The 19,842-nt window shown below is 40.6% G+C and overlaps 1 long non-coding RNA gene across 1 annotated transcript; it reads left to right on the top strand.

Moving 5' to 3' along the window:
* Positions 1–17,399: 17,399 nt before the first annotated feature.
* On the top strand, positions 17,400–19,319 carry LOC141022436 (uncharacterized). The gene is made up of 3 exons (XR_012183744.1): positions 17,400–17,607; positions 17,712–17,751; positions 18,970–19,319. It is a non-coding gene; the product is annotated as an uncharacterized lncRNA (long non-coding RNA).
* The last annotated feature ends 523 nt before the right edge of the window (positions 19,320–19,842 follow it).

The following is a 19,842-nucleotide window of genomic DNA, read 5'->3' as shown; positions in this document are numbered from 1 at the left end:
GTGAAGCCCCAGGTCAATGGCAAAGGAAATAGTGTGACACGGGATACGAGATGTGCCCACATCCGTGTCCTGATGAGTGATATTTTACACTCATTCACATTTGTTTAAACCGGGGTATTTCATTTAAAGAGATATTCGCTCCGGTGATGACGCGCAGGAACTCCTGCCCCACCGCGCGGGTGGCGCCCACGATGGCCACGGACGGGCCGTCCTCGCGGAGCTCCATGTGGACCATGGAGGGCCGCCGGCTGGCGCGGCCCCCAAGCGAGGACGTCGTGATGACCCACAAGTATAGGGGATCAATTGTAGCTCTTTTCGATAAGTAAGAGTGTCGAACCCAACGAGGAGCAGAAGAAAATGACAAGTGGTTTTCAGCAAGGTAATGTGTGCAAGTGCTGAAATTGTAAGTAGCGGAGTAGTTTGATAGCAAGATAATTTGTAACGAGCAAGTAACGATAGTAGTAACAAAAGTGCAGCAAGATAGCTCAATCCTTTTGAGGCAAAGGACAGACCAAAACGGTCTCTTATGATAAGCAAAGCGTTCTTGAGGGTACACGGGAATTTCATGTAGCCACTTTCATCGTGTTGGTTCAATTTTTTTCACTACTTTGATAATTTGATATGTGGGTGGATCGGTGCTTAGGTGCTGTTCTTACTTGAACAAACCTCCTACTTATGATTAACCCTCCCACAAGCATCCGTAACTACGAGAAAAGTATTAAGAATAAATTCTAACCATAGCCTTAAACTTTTGGATCCAATCGGTCCCTTACGGAATAGCGTATAAACTGAGGTTTAAACTTCTGTCACTCTCGCAACTCATCATCTAATTGCTACTCCACAATGCATTCTCTTAGGCCCAAATATAGTGAAGTGTCATGTAGTCGACGTTCACATGACACCACTAAGGGAATCACAATATACATACTATCAAAATATCAAACACATATCAAGTTCACATGATTACTTGCAACATGATTTCTCCCGTGACCTCAAGAACAAAAGTAACTACTCACAAATGATAAACATGCTCATGATCATAGGAGTATTAAATAGCATATTTGATCTAAACATATAATCTTCCACCAAATAAACCATATAGTAATCAACTACAAGATGTAATCAACACTACTAGTCACCCACAAGCACCAATCTATAGTTCCGGTAACAAGATTGAACACAAGATGAACTAGGGTTTGAGATGAGATGGTGCTGTTGAAGATGTCGATGGAGATTGCCCTTCCCAAAATGGGAGAGTTGTTGGTGATGATGATGACGATGATTTCCCCCTCCGGGAGGGAAGTTCCCCCGGCGGAATCGCTCCACCGGAGGGCAAAAGTGCTCCTGCCCAAGTTCCGCCTCGAGACGGCGGCGCTCCGTCCCGAAAGTCCTCTCCTTATTTTTTTCTAGGTCAAAATGACCTATACACCAGAAGATGGGCACCGTAGGTGGGCTGGGTGAGCACAACCCACCAGGGCGCGCCTGGGCTCCCTTGCGCGCCCAGGTGGGTTGCGCCCACCTAGTGGGCCTCCTCTGGTAGTTATTTGCTCCAATATTCCTCAAATATTCCATAAAAAATCTCCGTGGAGTTTCAGCTTGTTTGGAGTTGTCCAGAATAGGTAGCCTGACGTAGCTTTTCCAGGTCCAGATTTCCAACTGCCGGAATTCTCCCTCTTGGTGTGTACCTTACATATTATGAGAGAAAAGGCATTAGAATTACTCCAAAAAGCATCATTATGGATAAAAACATTATAAATAACAGTAAGAAAACATGATGCAAAATGGACGTATCAACTCCCCAAGCTTAGACCTCGCTTGTCCTCAAGCAAAAACCGAAATCGAAAAACATGTTGCTACCTCTTGAGCACTGCGTTGGTTTTCCCTTGAAGAGGAAAGGGTGATGCAGTAAAGCAGCGTAAGTATTTCCCTCAGTTTTTGAGAACCAAGGTATCAATCCAGTAGGAGGCCACACACGAGTCCCTCGCACCTACACAAACAAATAAAATCCTCGCAACCAACGCAATAAAGGGGTTGTCAATCCCTTCACGGTCACTTACGGAAGTGAGATCTGATAGATATGATAAGATAATATTTTTGGTATTTTTATGATAAAGATGCAAAGTAAAATAAAAGGCAATAAAAATAGCTAAGTGTTGGAAGATTAATATGATGGAGAATAGACCCGGGGGCCATAGGTTTCACTAGTGGCTTCTCTCGAGAGCATAAGTATTACGGTGGGTAAACAAATTACTGTTGAGCAATTGACAGAATTGAGCATAGTTATGAGAATATCTAGGTATGATCATGTATATAGGCATCACGTCCGAGACAAGTAGACCGACTCCTGCCTGCATCTACTACTATTACTCCACACATCGACCGCTATCCAGCATGCATCTAGAGTATTAAGTTCAAAAGAACAGAGTAACGCTTTAAGTAAGATGGCATGATGTAGAGGGATAAACTCATGCAATATGATATAAACCCCATCTTGTTATCCTCGATGGCAACAATACAATATGTGCCTTGCTGCCCCTACTGTCACTGGGAAAGGACACCGCAAGATTGAACCCAAAGCTAAGCACTTCTCCCATTGCAAGAAAGATCAATCGAGTAGGCCAAACCAAACTGATAATTCGAAGAGACTTGCAAAGATAACCAATCATACATAAAAGAATTCAGAGAAGATTCAAATATTGTTCATAGATAAACTTGATCATAAACCCACAATTCATCGGTCTCAACAAACACACCGCAATAGAAGATTACATCGAATAGATCTCCACAAGAGAGGGGGAGAACATTGTATTGAGATCCAAAGAGAGAGAAGAAGCCATCTAGCTAATAACTATGGACCCGAAGGTCTGAGGTAAACTACTCACACATCATCGGAGAGGCTATGGTGTTGATGTAGAAGCCCTCCGTGATCGATGCCCCCTCCGACGGAGCTCCGGAAAAGGCCCCAAGATGGGATCTCACGGGTACAGAAGGTTGCGGCGGTGGAATTAGGTTTTTGGCTCCGTATCTGGTAGTTTGGGGGTACGTAGGTATATATAGGAGGAAGAAGTACGTCGGTGGAGCAACATGGGCCCCACGAGGGTGGAGGGCGCGCCCAGGGGGGTAGGCGCGCCCCCCTACCTCGTGCCTTCCTAGTTGCTTTCTTGACGTAGGGTCCAAGTCCTCTGGATCACGTTCGTTCCAAAAATCACGTTCCGAAGGTTTCATTCCGTTTGGACTCCGTTTGATATTCTTTTTCTGCGGAACTCTGAAATAGGCAAAAAACAGCAATTCTGGGCTGGGCCTCCGGTTAATAGGTTAGTCCCAAAAATAATATAAAAGTGTATAATAAAGCCCAATAATGTCCAAAACAGAATATAATATAGCATGGAACAATAAAAAATTATAGATACGTTGGAGACGTATCAAGCATCCCCAAGCTTAATTCCTGCTCGTCCTCGAGTAGGTAAATGATAAAAACAGGATTTTTGATGTGGAATGCTACTTAGCATAATTTCAATGTAATTCTTCTTATTGTGGCACGAATGTTCAGATTTAATATGATTCAAGATAAAAGTTTAATGTTGACATAAAAGCAATAATACTTCAAGCATGCTAACCAAGCAATTATGTCTTATCAAAATAACATAGCCAAAGCAAGTTATCCCTACAAAATCATATAGTCTGGCTATGCTCCATCTTCCCCACACAAAATATTCATATCATGTACAACCCCGGTTTTAGCCAAGCAATTGGTTCATACTTTTTAACGCGCTTTAGCTTTTTCAACTCTTACGCAATACATGAGCGCAAGCCATGGATATAGCACTATGGTGGAATAAGGTATAATGGTAGGGGTTATGTGGGAAGACAAAAAAGGGAGAAGATAGTCTCACATCAACTAGGCGTATCAACGGGCATGGAGATGTGCATTAATAGATATCAATGTGAGTGAGTAGGGATTGCCATGCAACGGATGCACTAGAGCTATAAGTGTATGAAAGCTCAAACAAAAGAAACTAAGTGGTGTGCATCCAACTTTCTTGCTCACGAAGACCTCGGGCATTTGAGAAAGCCCGTCATTGGAATATACAAGCCAAGTTCTATAATGAAATTTCCCACTAGTATATGAAAGCGACAAAATGAGAGACTCTCTATCATGAAGATCACGGTGCTACTTTGAAGCACAAGTGTGGTAAAAGGATAGTAACATTGTCCCTTCTCTCTTTTTCTCTCATTTTTTTTATTTTTTTATTTGGGCCTTTTCTCCTTTTTTTATGGCCTCTTTTTTTTAGTCCGGAGTCTCATCTCGACTTGTGGGGGAATCATAGTCTCCATCATCCTTTCCTCACTTGGGACAATGCTCTAATAATGATGATCATCACACTTTTATTTACTTACAACTCATGAATTACAACTCAATACTTAGAACAAAATATGACTCTATGTGAATGCCTCCGGCGGTGTACCGGGATATGCAATGAATCAAGAGCGACATGTATGAAAGAATTATGAATGGTGGCTTTGCCATAAATACAATGTCAACTACATGATCATGCAAGGCAATATGACAATGATGGAGCGTGTCATGATAAACGAAACGATGGAAAGTTGCATGGCAATATATCTCGGAATGGCTATGGAAATGCCATAATAGGTAGGTATGGTGGCTGTTTTGAGGAAGATATAAGGAGGTTTATGTGTGATAGAGCGTATCATATCACGGGGTTTGAATGCACCGGCGAAGTTTGCACCAACTCTCAAGGTGAGAAATGGCAATGCATGGTATCGAAGAGGCTAGAAAATTGCGGAAAGGTAAGTGTGCGTATAATCCATGGACTCACATTAGTCATAAAGAACTCATATACTTATTGCAAAAATTTATTAGCCCTCGAAGCAAAGTACTACTACGCATGCTCCTAGGGGAAGGGTTGGTAGGAGTTAACCATCGCCCGATCCCGACCGCCACACAAAGGATGACAATCAATAAATACCTCATGCTCCGACTTCGTTACATAACGGTTCACCATACGTGCATGCTACGGGAATCACAAACTCCAACACAAGTATTTTTCAATTCCACAATTACTCAACTAGCACAACTATGATATTACCACCTTTATATCTCAAAACAATTATCAAGCATCAAATTTCTCATGATATTATAATTAAAGCAAATTGCCATGCTATTTTAAGACTCTCAAAATAATATAAGTGAAACATGAGAGATCAATAGTTTATATAAAACAAATCCACCGTCGTGCTCTAAAAGATATAAGTGAAGCACTAGAGCAAAACTATATAGCTCAAAAGATATAAGTGAAGCACATAGAGTATTCTAACAATTTCCGAATCATGTGTGTCTCTCTCAAAAGGTGTGTACAGCAAGGATGATTGTGGTAAACTAAAAAACAAAGACTCAAATAATACAAGACGCTCCAAGCAAAACACATATCATGTGGTGAATAAAAATATAGCTCCAAGTAAAGTTACCGATGGAAGTAGACGAAACAGGGGATGCCTTCCGGGGCATCCCTAAGCTTTGGCTTTTAGGTGTCCTTAGATTATCTTGGGGTGCCATGGGCATCCCCAAGAATAGGCTCTTGCCACTCCTTGTTCCATAATCCATCAAATCTTTCACCCCAAACTTGAAAACTTCACAACACAAAACTTAACAGAAAATCTCGTGAGCTCCGTTAGCGAAAGAAAAGAAAACACAACTTCAAGGTACTGTAATTAACTCATTTTTTATTTATATGGGTGTTAAACCTACTTTATTCCAATTTCTCTATGGTTTATAAACTATTTTACTAGCCCTAGATTCATCAAATAAGCAAACAACACACGAAAAACAGAATCTGGCAAAAACAGAACAGTCTGTAGTAATCTGTAACTAACGCAAACTTCTGGAACTCTAAAAATTCAGCCAAAATAGGACCACCTAAACAATTTGTTTATTGATCTTCTGCAATTGGAATCAATATCATATCACGTTCTGGTAATTTTTAATAATTGTTTTTGTGAACAGAAAGTTTCTGGAATTTTCAGCAAGATCAAATAACTATCATCCAAGAAGATCCTATAGGTTTAACTTGGCACAAACACTAACTAAAACATAAAAACAAATCTAACCAGAGGCTAGATCAAATATTTATTCCTAAACAGAAGCAAAAAGCAAAAAAAACTAAAAATAAAATTGGGTTGCCTCCCAACAAGCGCTATCGTTTAACGCCCCTAGCTAGGCATTAAGATTTCAATGATGCTCACACGAAGACAAGAATTGAAGCACAAAGAGAGCATCATATAGCATGTGACAAACACATCTAAGTCTAACATACTTCCTATGCATAGGCATCTTATAGGCAAACAAATTATCAAGGCAAACAAAAACTAGCACTTACAAGGAAGCGGAAAGAAACAATAGCAATTTCAACATAACGAGAGGTAATTTAGTAACATGAAAATTTCTACCACCATATTTTACTCTCTCATAATAATTACATGTAGGATCATAAGCAAATTCAACAATATAGCTATCACAAAACATATTCTTAACACGATCCACATGTATGCAAAGTTGACACTCTTCCAAAATAGTGGGATTAACATTAACTAAAGTCATGACCTCTCCAAACCCACTTTTATCAAAAACTTCATAAGATTGAACATTCTCCAAATATGTGGGATCTAAAGTTGACACTCTTCCAAACCCACTTTCAATATTATTGCAAACACTATTATCAATCTCATATTCATCATGGGGCTTAAATAAATTTTCAAGATCATCAGAAGAATCACCCCAATCACGATCATTGCAGCAAGTAGTAGGCATAGCAAAACTAGCATCCCCAAGCTTAGGGTTTTGCATATTATTAGCACAATTGACATCAAGAGAATTTATAATAAAATCATTGCAATCATGCTTTTTATTCAAGGAGCTATCGTGAATCGCTTCATAAATTTCTTCATCACAATTTTCAGATTCACGAATTTCAAGCAAAACCTCATAAAGATAATCTAGTGCACACAACTCACTAGCAATTGGTTCATCATAATTGGATCTCTTAAAAAGATTAGCAAGGGGATGAGGATCCATATCAATAGATTTTTAGCAAGCAAAGATGCAAGCAAATAGAAGGCACATGGTAACACAAGCAAACAATAGATCTGGCAAGGAAAAGGCAAACGAAAAAGAAGGCAAATAAAAGGCAAAGGTGAAGTGGGGGAGAGGAAAACGAGAGACAAATGGCAAATAATGTAATGCGAGGGATAAGAGTTCGTGATTGGTACTTGGTATGTTGACTTTTGCGTAGACTCCCCGGCAACGGCGCCAGAAATGGCTCGTTGTCGGGAGTCAAATCTTGACTTGACTTCGCGTAAGCCTCCCCGACAACGGCGCCAGAAATCCTTCTTGCTACCTCTTGAGCACTGCGTTGGTTTTCCCTTGAAGAGGAAAGGGTGATGCAGTAAAGCAGCGTAAGTATTTCCCTCAGTTTTTGAGAACCAAGGTATCAATCCAGTAGGAGGCCACGCACGAGTCCCTCGCACCTACACAAACAAATAAAATCCTCGCAACCAACGCAATAAAGGGGTTGTCAATCCCTTCACGGTCACTTACGAAAGTGAGATCTGATAGATATGATAAGATAATATTTTTGGTATTTTTATGATAAAGATGCAAAGTAAAATAAAAGGCAATAAAAATAGCTAAGTGTTGGAAGATTTATATGATGGAGAATAGACCCGGGGGCCATAGGTTTCACTAGTGGCTTCTCTCAAGAGCATAAGTATTACGGTGGGTAAACAAATTGAGCAATTGACAGAATTGAGCATAGTTATGAGAATATCTAGGTATGATCATGTATATAAGCATCACGTGCGAGACAAGTAGACCGACTCCTACCTGCATCTACTACTATTACTCCACACATCGACCGCTATCCAGCATGCATCTAGAGTATTAAGTTCAAAAGAACAGAGTAACGCTTTAAGTAAGATGACATGATGTAGAGGGATAAAATCATGCAATATGATATAAACCCCATCTTGTTATCCTCGATGGCAACAATACAATACGTGCCTTGCTGCCCCTACTGTCACTGGGAAAGGACACCGCAAGATTGAACCCAAAGCTAAGCACTTCTCCCATTGCAAGAAAGATCAATCTAGTAGGCCAAACCAAACTGATAATTCGAAGAGACTTGCAAAGATAACCAATCATACATAAAAGAATTCAGAGAAGATTCAAATATTGTTCATAGATAAACTTGATCATAAACCCACAATTCATCAGTCTCAACAAACACACCGCAATAGAAGATTACATCGAATAGATCTCCACAAGAGAGGGGGAGAACATTGTATTGAGATCCAAAGAGAGAGAAGAAGCCATCTAGCTAATAACTATGGACTCGAAGGTCTAAGGTAAGCTACTCACACATCATCGGAGAGGCTATGGTGTTGATGTAGAAGCCCTCCGTGATCGATGCCCCCTCCGGCGGAGCTCCGAAAAAGGCCCCAAGATGGGATCTCATGGGTACAGAAGGTTGCGGCGGTGGAATTAGGTTTTTGGCTCCGTATCTGGTAGTTTGGGGGTACGTAGGTATATATAGGAGGAAGAAGTACGTCGGTGGAGCAACATGGGCCCCACGAGGGTGGAGGGCGTGCCCAGGGGGGTAGGCGCGCCCCCCTACCTCGTGCCTTCCTGGTTGCTTTCTTGACGTAGGGTCCAAGTCCTCTGGATCACGTTCGTTCCAAAAATCACATTCCCGAAGGTTTCATTCCGTTTGGACTCCGTTTGATATTCTTTTTCTGCGAAACTCTGAAATAGGCAAAAAACAGCAATTCTGGGCTGGGCCTCCGGTTAATAGGTTAGTCCCAAAAATAATATAAAAGTGTATAATAAAGCCCAATAATGTCCAAAACAGAATATAATATAGCATGGAACAATAAAAAATTATAGATACGTTGGAGACATATCACATGTCCACATGCTTTGAGAGAGAGGTGTCGATAAAAACAAAATACGGACATAAAAGCATCATGTTGATTATTATAACAGCAACAAATTTAAACATAGGACTTTTGTCATAGAACTTTTGTCATATACTTCTCATGAATAGGTAACAGCTCATCACACAATCGAAGTATAAAGCAAAAACTCTATTAGAAACCAACAAACTATGTTCTCAGTCAACTTTGCAACTACAATTCATCATCTTTTCAGGAAGGGTCAGGCATCGGAGCCTTTAGGCAAGTCCACATACTCAACCATCATATAGTCTTCTATGACTGCTAACACTCACCGCGTACACATGAGCAAAACGTTTCAACCGGACACATAGAAAGATAGGGGCTTATAGTTTCGCCTCCCAACATATTCACCTCAAGGGTGGTGTCAATAATAATAACTCATGCTATCTATATTCAACTGGACATATGTACCTAGATCTTTCCTCACCACATAATGCTTGTCAAAGGAGAAAAAAGGAATAGAAGGAAAGCTTTGACTCTTTGCATAAAAGTAAATACATAAAAGTAAAAGATAGACCCTTCGCAGAGGGAAGCAGAGGTTGTCATGCGCTTATTCGTTTGTATGCTCAACCCCTTAGTGCAAAAGAACGTCACATTGCATTGCCCCTTGTGATAGCAACCTTTATTATGCAGTCTGTCGCTTTTATTCTTCACCATCACAAGTTCGTGCAACGCTCAATTTTCTCTTACACTAAATGATCTCACACATTTAGAAGCAATGTTTATTGCCTTTTTGCACCGATGACAACTTACTTGAGGGATCTTGCTCAATCCCTAGGTAGGTATGGTGGACACTTGAAAATAAGATATGGGTTTAAGGGTTTTTGGATGCACAAGTAGTATCTCTACTTGGTGCGGAATTTTTGGCTAGCAAAGGTAGGGGCAAGCATCACATGTTGATGGATCTATGACAAAAATGACTTCTATGTGAATATAAACAAACATAAACCATTAAGTTGTCTTCCTTGTCAAACGTCAACAATTTTGGCATATAATATTTTGATGAGGGCCCACAATCACAAAAGATTTCTAGGATAGTATATTTATATGTGAATCTTCTCTTCCCTTATTAATTCTTTCATGAGTTGCATCATTGACTAATGCTATGTTTGTCAATCTGCAGTAAAATTTTCTACTTATACTTTTCCTTATGTGGTGTCATCACCTACCATAGGATTAGTATATGATCTTTTCATTATTTCTTTTCTTTAATTGCAACATGAAAGTAAAGATAGAAAAAACTCAAACTAAACTTTATTATATAACTTGCACACGATTACAAGGATAGATTACTAAGCAAACTCTCAAGGAAGAAAGGATCGAACTAACTTTTATTTATCTAAAGCAAAAAGATCGAACTAAAATAAGTAAAGGCAAAAAGATAGTGGGATGATACGATACCGGGGCACCTCCCCCAAGCTTGGCGGAAGCCAAGGGGAGTGGCCATACCCGATACTCAATTCTCCTTTGGTGGTGAAGATGATGGTGGTGGTGGTGACAATTGTGCCTTCAACTTTTTCATATTGTAGTTGAGGAGAGCAATTTCCTCCTTTAAATCATCGACTTCCAACTCCAGCTTCAAGATCTTGTCACATGAATCCCCTTTGCTTTTCTGCCAAAAACGAGAATGAATAGATTGATTTTTAGACCGGTTAACTCTCTTAGGAAGACTTGACTTCTTGAACTCCACGTGCATATCCCCAGGTTGAGGTAGAGGAACATCCTCCTCCTCCGAGCTTGAATCATTGATCCTCATCAAGTGAGCATCCTCCTCGCCATCCGTAGTTCGACCATAAGGAGATAGACCCCCATAGGTCTTTGGGTCAGCAATGAGATGTGAGACATAGCTCTCTCCGTCGGAGTCTTGGGACGACATATTTTCAAAATTGCGCAGAAAACAACAAGGAAAGAGAACAGAGGATTTCTTCGTGATACAGTGGTTAACAGGTTCGGGAAGTATATATAGATTTTTTTATCTTGGAGGACAAGTATACGGAAGAAAAACAGAGTCCGGAAGGTCTCCCAGGTGGGTGATACGTCTTCGTCGTATCTATAATTTTTGATTGTTTCATGCCAATATTATACAACTTTTACATACTTTTGGCAACTTTTTATATGATTTATTGGACTAACCTATTGATCCAGTGCCCAGTGCCAGTTCCTGTTTTCTACATGTTTTTTGTATCGCAGAGTATCCATAGCAAACAAAGTCCAAATGCAATAAAATTTCACGGAGAATTATTTTGGAATATATGTGATTTTTGGGAGTTAGCATCACCGCAAACGGAGGCCCACATAGCCCACAAGACACCAGAGCGCGCAAGAGGCCCCTGGCGTGTGGTGGTGGATTGTGCCCTCCTCGAACGTCGGTTGGAGCTCTACTTCAGGCGCAAGGAAGCTTATATCCGGAAAAAAATTCGTGTTAAAATCTCAGCGCAATCGGAGTTACGGATCTCCCGGAATATAAGAAACGGTTTTTGGCCAGATCTGGAGAACGTGAAAGAGAAGAGAACAGAGAGGGAGATCCAATCTCGGAGGGGCTCCCACCCCTCCGCCACCATGGAGACCATGAAACAGAGGGGGAACCCTCCTCCCATCTAGGGGGAGGCCAAGGAAGAAGAAGAAGGAGGGGGGCTCTCTCCCCCTCGCTTCCGGTGGCGCCGGAGTGCCGCCGGGGCAACGATCGGGACGGCGATCTACATCAACAATCTTGCTACCGTCAACACCAACTTTCTCCCCCTCTATGCAGCGGTGTAACACCTCTTCCCCCCGCTGTAATCTCTACTTAAACATGGTGCTCAACTCCATATATTATTTCCCAATGATCTATGGTTATCCTATGATATTTGAGTAGATCCGCTTTGTCATGTGGGTTAATCGTGATCTTGGTTGCTATGATTGTATATTTTATTTATGGTGCTGTCCTATGGTGCCCTCCGTTCTCGCGCAAACGTGAGGGGCCCCCGCTGTAGGGTGTTGCAATATGTTCATGGTTCGCTTATGGTGGGTTGCGAGAGTGACAGAAGCTTAAACCCGAGTAAGTGGGGTATGACGTATGGGAGTAAAGAGGACTTGATACTTAATGCTATGGTTGGGTTTCACGACTTAATGATCTTTAGTAGTTGTGGATGCTTGCTAGGGGTCCAATCATCAGTGCATATGATCCAAGTAGAGAAAGTATGTCAGCTCATGCCCCTCCCTCATATAAAATTACAAGAATGATTACCGGTACTTGTTATCGATTGCCTAGGGACAAATAACTTTCTTGTTGACACAAACCCTTTTACTAAACACCTCACTTTTATTATCTTGCAAAGTAGTTCTAGCATCACTCCTACAAACTAGTTTCATACTTGTTTTTGGTAAAGCAGACGTCAAGTGTGCGTAGAGTTGTATCGGTGGTCGATAGAACTTGAGGGAATATTTGTTCTACCTTTAGCTCCTCGTTGGGTTCGACACACTTATTTATCGAAAAAGGCTACAAACGATCCTCTATACTTGTGGGTTATCACCTTTTTCTCTGGCGCCGTTGCCGGGGAGTTATAGCGTGGGGTGAATATTCTCGTGTGTTCTTGTTTGCTTTATCACTAAGTAGTTTTTTTTTCTGTTCTAAGTTGTTCTCTATCTTTAGTTTTGGATATGGAACATGAAACACCAAAAAAATAGTGGTACTTGCTACTCATGGAGATGCGAAACCTCCTAAAACCCTCGATGCTCGTTATGTGAAAAATATTATGCACTACTTTGATAATCCTGAGAAAACCCCATTCAACATGATAATGGGAGTAACGTTGGATCAACGTGAATAGTTTAGGGATTATCGGTTGACATAAAAAGGGAAACTTTTATGGGATCAAATTTATATGTTGCATTGGTATGCTCAGGATTTATGCTTGAGATATGATTTTACTTGTTGCTCTAGGATGAATGCTCCACACCTTCCCTTTTCATGCAAATTTAATGATAATGAAACCTTAGCTTCTTATGCTAGTGGTATATATGATTATTATTATGTGGAACGAATAGAAGAATTTGTTGCTTTTAAGGGTGCTTATGAAATTGAATCTTTGTTTTTAAAGTATGAAGCTTTTGATGATGATGTTTATAAACCTGGAAATTTTGACATCCTTAAATATCGCTATGATAATTATAAATATAATTCTGATATTGATGAATTTATTGAGAAAATCTCCGCTGTCCAAGAAGAGACTAATATTTTGTAGGAGTCTATGGAAGAAGAAATTGATGAAACTGTGAGGTCGTTGGATGAAAAAGATGAGGAGGAGAGCGAAGAACAAAAGGAAGAAGTGCGGATTAGCTACCCGTGCCCACTTTCTAATGAGAGTAACCCTCCAACTCATACATTGTTTAATGCCCCTTCGTTCTTATCAAAGGATGAATGCTATGATGATTGCTATGATTTCGTTGATTCTTTTGAAATATCCCTTTTTGATGAACTTGATGCTTGTGGCCAAGATGCCAATATGAATTATGCTTATGGAGATGAAGTTGCTATAGTTCCTTATGTTAAGAATGACATTGTTGCTATTGCACCCACACATGATAGTCCTATTATCTTTTTGAATTCTCCCAACTACACTATATCGGAGAAGTTTGCTCTTGTTAAGGATTGTATTGATGGGTTCCCTTTTACCATTGCACATGATGATTTTGATGAATATAATATGCATGTGCTTGCTGCTCCTACTTGCAATTATTATGAGAGAGGAACTACATCTCTGCCTCTTTATGTTTCCAACACGAAAAATTGGCAAGAAACTGCTTATGCTATGTATTGGCCTTTACTTGATGTTCATGAATTGTTCTTGTATGACATGCGGATGCATAGGAAGAGAGTTAGACTTCGTCATTGCTTGATATATGTTGCTTTGTGCTTAGTACTAAATGCTAAATCATTGTTGATTCAAATTGGCTTTGATATACCTTGGGATCCGGGTGGATCCATTACTTGAGCACTTTATGCCTAGCTTAATGGCTTTAAAGAAAGCGCTGCCAGGGAGACAACCCGAAAGTTTTAGAGAGTCATTTATTTCTGTTGAGTGCTTTTATATAGTTTAAAAACAAAAAAATATAAGGGGGAACCTTAAAACTTCACAAAAAGAAAAGCGAAAGTGAGAGAGACAAGCATTGTGAAAGTGGGGGACGTCCTTGAACTTTGTTCATGCTCACAAAAACTTTGTGAATCTTAATTACAGAAACTTTTCAACAAAAATAATTATCCCCTTGTACAATTCCACTGTATTATAAAAATAATGTGCCAAGGTTTGCCTTTAGGATGATTAGATTGCTTGTTGGTATGTGAAGTGCAGAAACAGAAACTTTGGCTGTAGCGCATGAATTTTCTTTTTTTACTAGAATGTCAAACGTTTCTGAAACGTTTTGCACAGTCTTGCTATACAAATTGTTTATGTTGTCCTAATTTTTCAGAATTTTTGGAGTACCAGAAGTATGGTAGATGTTCAGATTGCTACAGATTGTCCTGTTTAAGATAGATTCTATTTTTGATGCATTGTTTTGCTTGTTTTGATGAAACTATCGATTCTATCGGTGGTATAAGCCATGGAAAAGTTATATTACAGTAGCTACAATGCAAAAACAAAATATGAATTGGTTTGCAACAGTACTTAGAGTAGTTATTTTCTTTATTATACTAACGGATCTTAACGAGCTTTCCGTTGAGTTTTTGTGTGGATGAAGTGATCAAAGATCGAGGAGGTCTCGATATGAGAAGGAGGAGAGGCAAGAGCTTAAGCTTGGGGATTCCCAAGGCACCCAAGTAAATATTCAAGGAGACTCAAGCGTCTAAGCTTGGAGACTGAAGGAAATATGCCCTAGAGGCAATAATAAAGTTGTTATTTATATTTCCTTATATCATGATAAATGTTTATTATTCATGCTAGAATTGTATTAACCGGAAACTTAGTACATGTGTGAATACATAGACAAACAGAGTGTCCCTAGTATATGCCTCTACTTGACTAGCTTGTTAATCAAAGATTGTTATGTTTCCTAACCATAGACATGTGTTGTCATTTGATGAACAGGATCGACAAGACCCATCCGTTAGCTTAGCATAATGATCATTTAGTTTTATTGCTATTGCTTCTTCATGACTTATACATGTTCCTCTCACTATGAGATTATGCAACTCCCGAATACCGGAGGAACACCTTGTGTGCTATCAAACGTCACAACGTAACCGGGTGATTGTAAAGATGCTCTATAGGTGTCTCCGAAGGTGTTTTTTTGGGTTGGCATAGATCAAGAATAGGATTTGTCACTCCGTATATCGGAGAGGTATCTCTGGGCCCTCTCGGTAATGCACATCACTATAAGCCTTGCAAGCAATGTGACTAATGAGTTAGTTGCGGGATGATGCATTACGAAATGAGTAAAGAGACTTGCCGGTAACGGGATTGAACTAGGTATGAGGATACCAACGATCGAATCTCGGGCAAGTAACATACCGATGACAAAGGGAACAACGTATGTTGTTATGCGGTTTGACCGATAAAGATCTTCGTAGAATATGTAGGAGCCAATATGAGCATCCAGGTTCCGCTATTGGTTATTGACCGGAGATGTGTCTCGGTCATGTCTACATAGTTCTCAAACCTGTAGGGTCCACACGCTTAACGTTCAATGACGATTTGTATTATGAGTTATGTGATTTGATGACCGAAGTTTGTTCGAAGTCCCGGATGAGATCACGGAGATGACGAGGAGTCTCGAAATGGTTGAGACATAAAGAATGATATATTGGACGATGTTATTCGGACACCGGATGAGTTCCGGGAGGTACCGGGTAATTATCGGAGTGCCGGAAGGGTTACCGGAACCCCCCGGGGAACTAATGGGCCTTACTGGAGAGAGAGGAGGGCCACAAGGGGCTGGCCGTCCCCCCCTGACAGTCCGAATTGGACTAGGGGAAGGGGCGGCGCCCCCCTTTCCTTCCCCTCTCCCTCTCCCTTCCTTCTTCCCCCTTCCACCAAGTGGAATCCTACTAGGACTTGGAGTCCTAGTAGGACTCCTCTCTCTGGCGTGCCCTACAGGGGTCGTCCAGCCTCCCCCTCTCCTCCTTTATATACGGAGGCAGGGGGCACCCTAGAACACACAAGATCAATTGCCTTGGCCCTGTGCGGTGCCCCCTTCCACAGTTTACCACCTTGGTCATATCGTCGTAGTGCTTAGGCGAAGCCCTGCGCCGGTAACTTCATCATCACCGTCACCATGCCGTCGTGCTGACGGAACTCTCCCTCGTCCTCAATTGGATCAAGAGCTCGAGGGACGTCATCGTGCTAAACGTGTGCTGAACACGGAGGTGCCGTACGTTCGGTACTTGGATCAGTTGAATCGTGAAGATGTTCGACTACATCAACCGCGTTACTAAACGCTTCCGCTTTCGGTCTACGAGGGTACGTGGACACACTCTCCCGTCTCATTGTTATGCATCTCCTAGATATATCTTGCGTGATCGTAGGAATTTTTTTGAAATACTGCGTTCCCCGACAGGGGATGCCCCGGAAGGCATCCCATCTTTCTTCAACAAGTATCGGTATGTTTTCTGTTTCGTTTCATTCGCGTGATATGTGCAAATCTTGGAGCGTCTTTTGATTTTAGTTTTCATTTTTCTTTTATGCACCATGTTGGTATGAGATAGTCCATGGTTGATTTATAGAATGCTCATTGCACTTCACTTATATCTTTTGAGTATGCCCTTTATAGAATGCTTCACGTGCTTTACTTATATCATTTGAAGTTTGGACTGCCTGTTTCTCTTCACATGGAAAACCGTTATTTGAAGAATGCTCTTTTGATTCACTTATATTTGTTAGAGCATGGTCTTTTGTAGAAAGAATTAAACTCTCATGCTTCACTTATATCTATTTAGAGAGTCAACATGAATTGGTCATTTGCATGGTTAGTCATGAAATCCTACATAAAACTTATGGATCACTGAATATGATATGTTTGATTCCTTGCAATATTTTTGCGATATAGAGATGATAATATGTGGAGGTACTAGTAAACGGTTGTGGTTAGTAGGAATATTGGTGTTAAGGTTTGTGATTCCCGAAGTATGCACGCACTACTAGGAAATAGCTTATAGATAGACGCTTACTAGTCCACGGATTGACTGTTAATTTATTCATTAAACAAGCCCATAATTCCCTCTCTACCCAGCCACCATAATTTATGCACAAGTAATTTACTAGCATCTCACTTGGGTACTACCTAGGTCACTTCTTCTACTACTAATCCACCTAATTACTTTTGTGTATTTAAGCCTGTGAATAGTTTGGACTGAAACTAAAGTTTCAGTCAGTTTTTTCGTTGGACTGCTTTTGGATTAATGCATGCACGGAGTGTGTTTCTATGTGTTGCAACCGTCGTGGTCATCATCGTCGATTTGTCATGGTGATCATCGTTGTTGTCATTGATCGTTGCCGCCGTCATCCCCGGAAAGTACTCGGCGTTGACTAGGCCAACACTATGCATCCATGGCTAAATATCAAGCTAGCTGCTTGCCCTCACACGCAACACTAATCCACTCAGGTGAGAATACTTGCCTGCTGCAGTTTTATCAGCTGATAGCTTAGTTCTAATAATCTGTCTAGATTAGATCTACCTAACATTTACCCATGTGTTAAATTATTCAGATTGCACGAGCGAGTTCGGGAGTTATGCCAGAACATGATTGTGAGTCATTCTGATCTTATTATTCGAAACTTTGTTCCGCACCTTAGGGGGTTACTAATACAATACTTATAAATTTTATTGTACGCAATCATATATGGTTCAGAGGTCAAAATGATTTACAGTAATGTTTATATGCTGCATTTAAAGGGTCATCTCCTCATATTGTCATTTATTTTTTGTACAGTACAAAACATAGCAGTTTTTTTATTCCAATGTATCAGGTGCAAACTTCAATGGGTTATCAAGGGGTACCTTTTTATTTTCCTAATTGACTTGCAGCTAGCAGACTAGTAATATACACTCATCCTCTCTGTATGCTCGATCTCAATATTGGAATGATTTTTTTGCTACCATGCAATATTGTTTGCCGGATATTTCTACATTGAATTACCCTAAATCATTTGTGCAATTAAAGATGTGTAATCCTGATGACATATGTTTGCTGTATTTCCATGGAACTGTCATTTTCTGTTTGTGAATTAATCGCTAAATGAACGAGTGATAGTGTTGATTCAGTGCCAAAACATGTCAAGTACTTTTATACTCCTTTCTGTGACAGGACTACTGTAACTACTTTTTGCCTCTTCATACCTCTCTAAATCACCCTGCATTAGTTCTCGATGTCAATGAGCATATCACTCGCACAAGTTGCTCACGTTAAGGACAATCTTACATTATTTACAACTGTGGAGCATCACCACGATTACCTTACATTGTCATAGTTGGTGAGCTGAACAATGATGCGATCACATAACTGTAGTATCTAATTTGTGTATTCCATGTATGCTATTGATACTCCTGCTTAGGTAGTTTCTACTTCCTACAGTTGAACACTACATCATGTTATGTACTCTGGTCGTGGTTAGTAGAAAATAATTCAACTTGCATTTTGAGGTCCTAATGTTTGTATTGAGCTCCTGGTCCTAAATATTTTTCCATAATTGTTCTCTCTTTTATAGAGTGACTTATGATTATTCATATGCATTATAGTACTTTGTTCTAGTTAATTAAGACTTTTACCAATATTATCCTTTCTCGTGCCTCGAAACTATCAACCTGGCCCAGAGAATGATATTTTTTTAGGATTCATGGTTATTTTTTCTTGTTATTAGGCATTACTATTGATTCATGTGCATGTGCTAAAAAGAAAGAAAATACCCTAACAGATTTGGATGTGGACGCCAACTAACAAATTTTCACTTTCCGACGTGGGCGTAGGGGTGATTGACGTGGACTACTGCGGCTTGGTGGGCGTCGTACTCTTCAACCACTCGGAGGCAGACTTCATCATGAAGCCCGGCGATCGCGCCACATAGATGATCGTAAAGGTCATTGCGACACCGGAGGTCTCCGAGGTGGAGGACCTCGACGTCACCGTCTGGCGGGAGGGAGTGTTCGGATCCATCGACGTTTGAACTCCGAGCATTGGTAGATACATCTAGAGAAGTGGTCTAGTTGTTTGCATCTGATGTTAAATGGGATCTCGTGATCTCGAGTTGAGATGTTCAATGTTGTATCCATGAATGCTGCAAGTGCTAAGATGGTTCTGTGAACTTAGTTTATTTACATTGGACGTGTCTTGATTTCCATCCATGAATACTGCATCTGACTTTTTGTTTTTTTATTTCTTGTTAGTTAGTTGTAGCGTGGGGGAAAAATGGGGGGCTACTAGTACTTGGATAGTAGTAGCGTAGGTGTAAGTGGGGCGCTACTAGTACTTAGATAGTAGTAGCATAGGTGCTGAATAGTGGTAGCATGGGTGCACTGCGCTACTACTTACTTTTTTAGCTGTAGCATGGGGTAAAAACGCGCTACTGCTAAAAGTTAGCTGTAGCGTCTTAGTAGTAGCGCGGGTACCCACGCTACTAGTATGCAAAAAACCTACGCTACTGGTAGCGTTTTTCCTAGTAGTGACGTATAGTCTCTCGTTATGCTATGAAGTTGGAGCATGATTTATTATTGATTGTCCTCCTTATGAGTGGCGATCGGGGACGAGCGATGGTATTTTCCTACCAATCTATCCCCCTAGGGGCATGCGTAGTAGTACTTTGCTTCGAGGGCAAATAAACTTTTGCAATAAGTATATGAGTT

This window comes from Aegilops tauschii, chromosome 5, assembly GCF_002575655.3.
Source record: "Aegilops tauschii subsp. strangulata cultivar AL8/78 chromosome 5, Aet v6.0, whole genome shotgun sequence".
Taxonomy (NCBI): domain Eukaryota; kingdom Viridiplantae; phylum Streptophyta; class Magnoliopsida; order Poales; family Poaceae; genus Aegilops; species Aegilops tauschii.
Note: the sequence above shows the minus strand (reverse complement) of the source record. Positions and strands in the feature narration are given on the sequence as shown.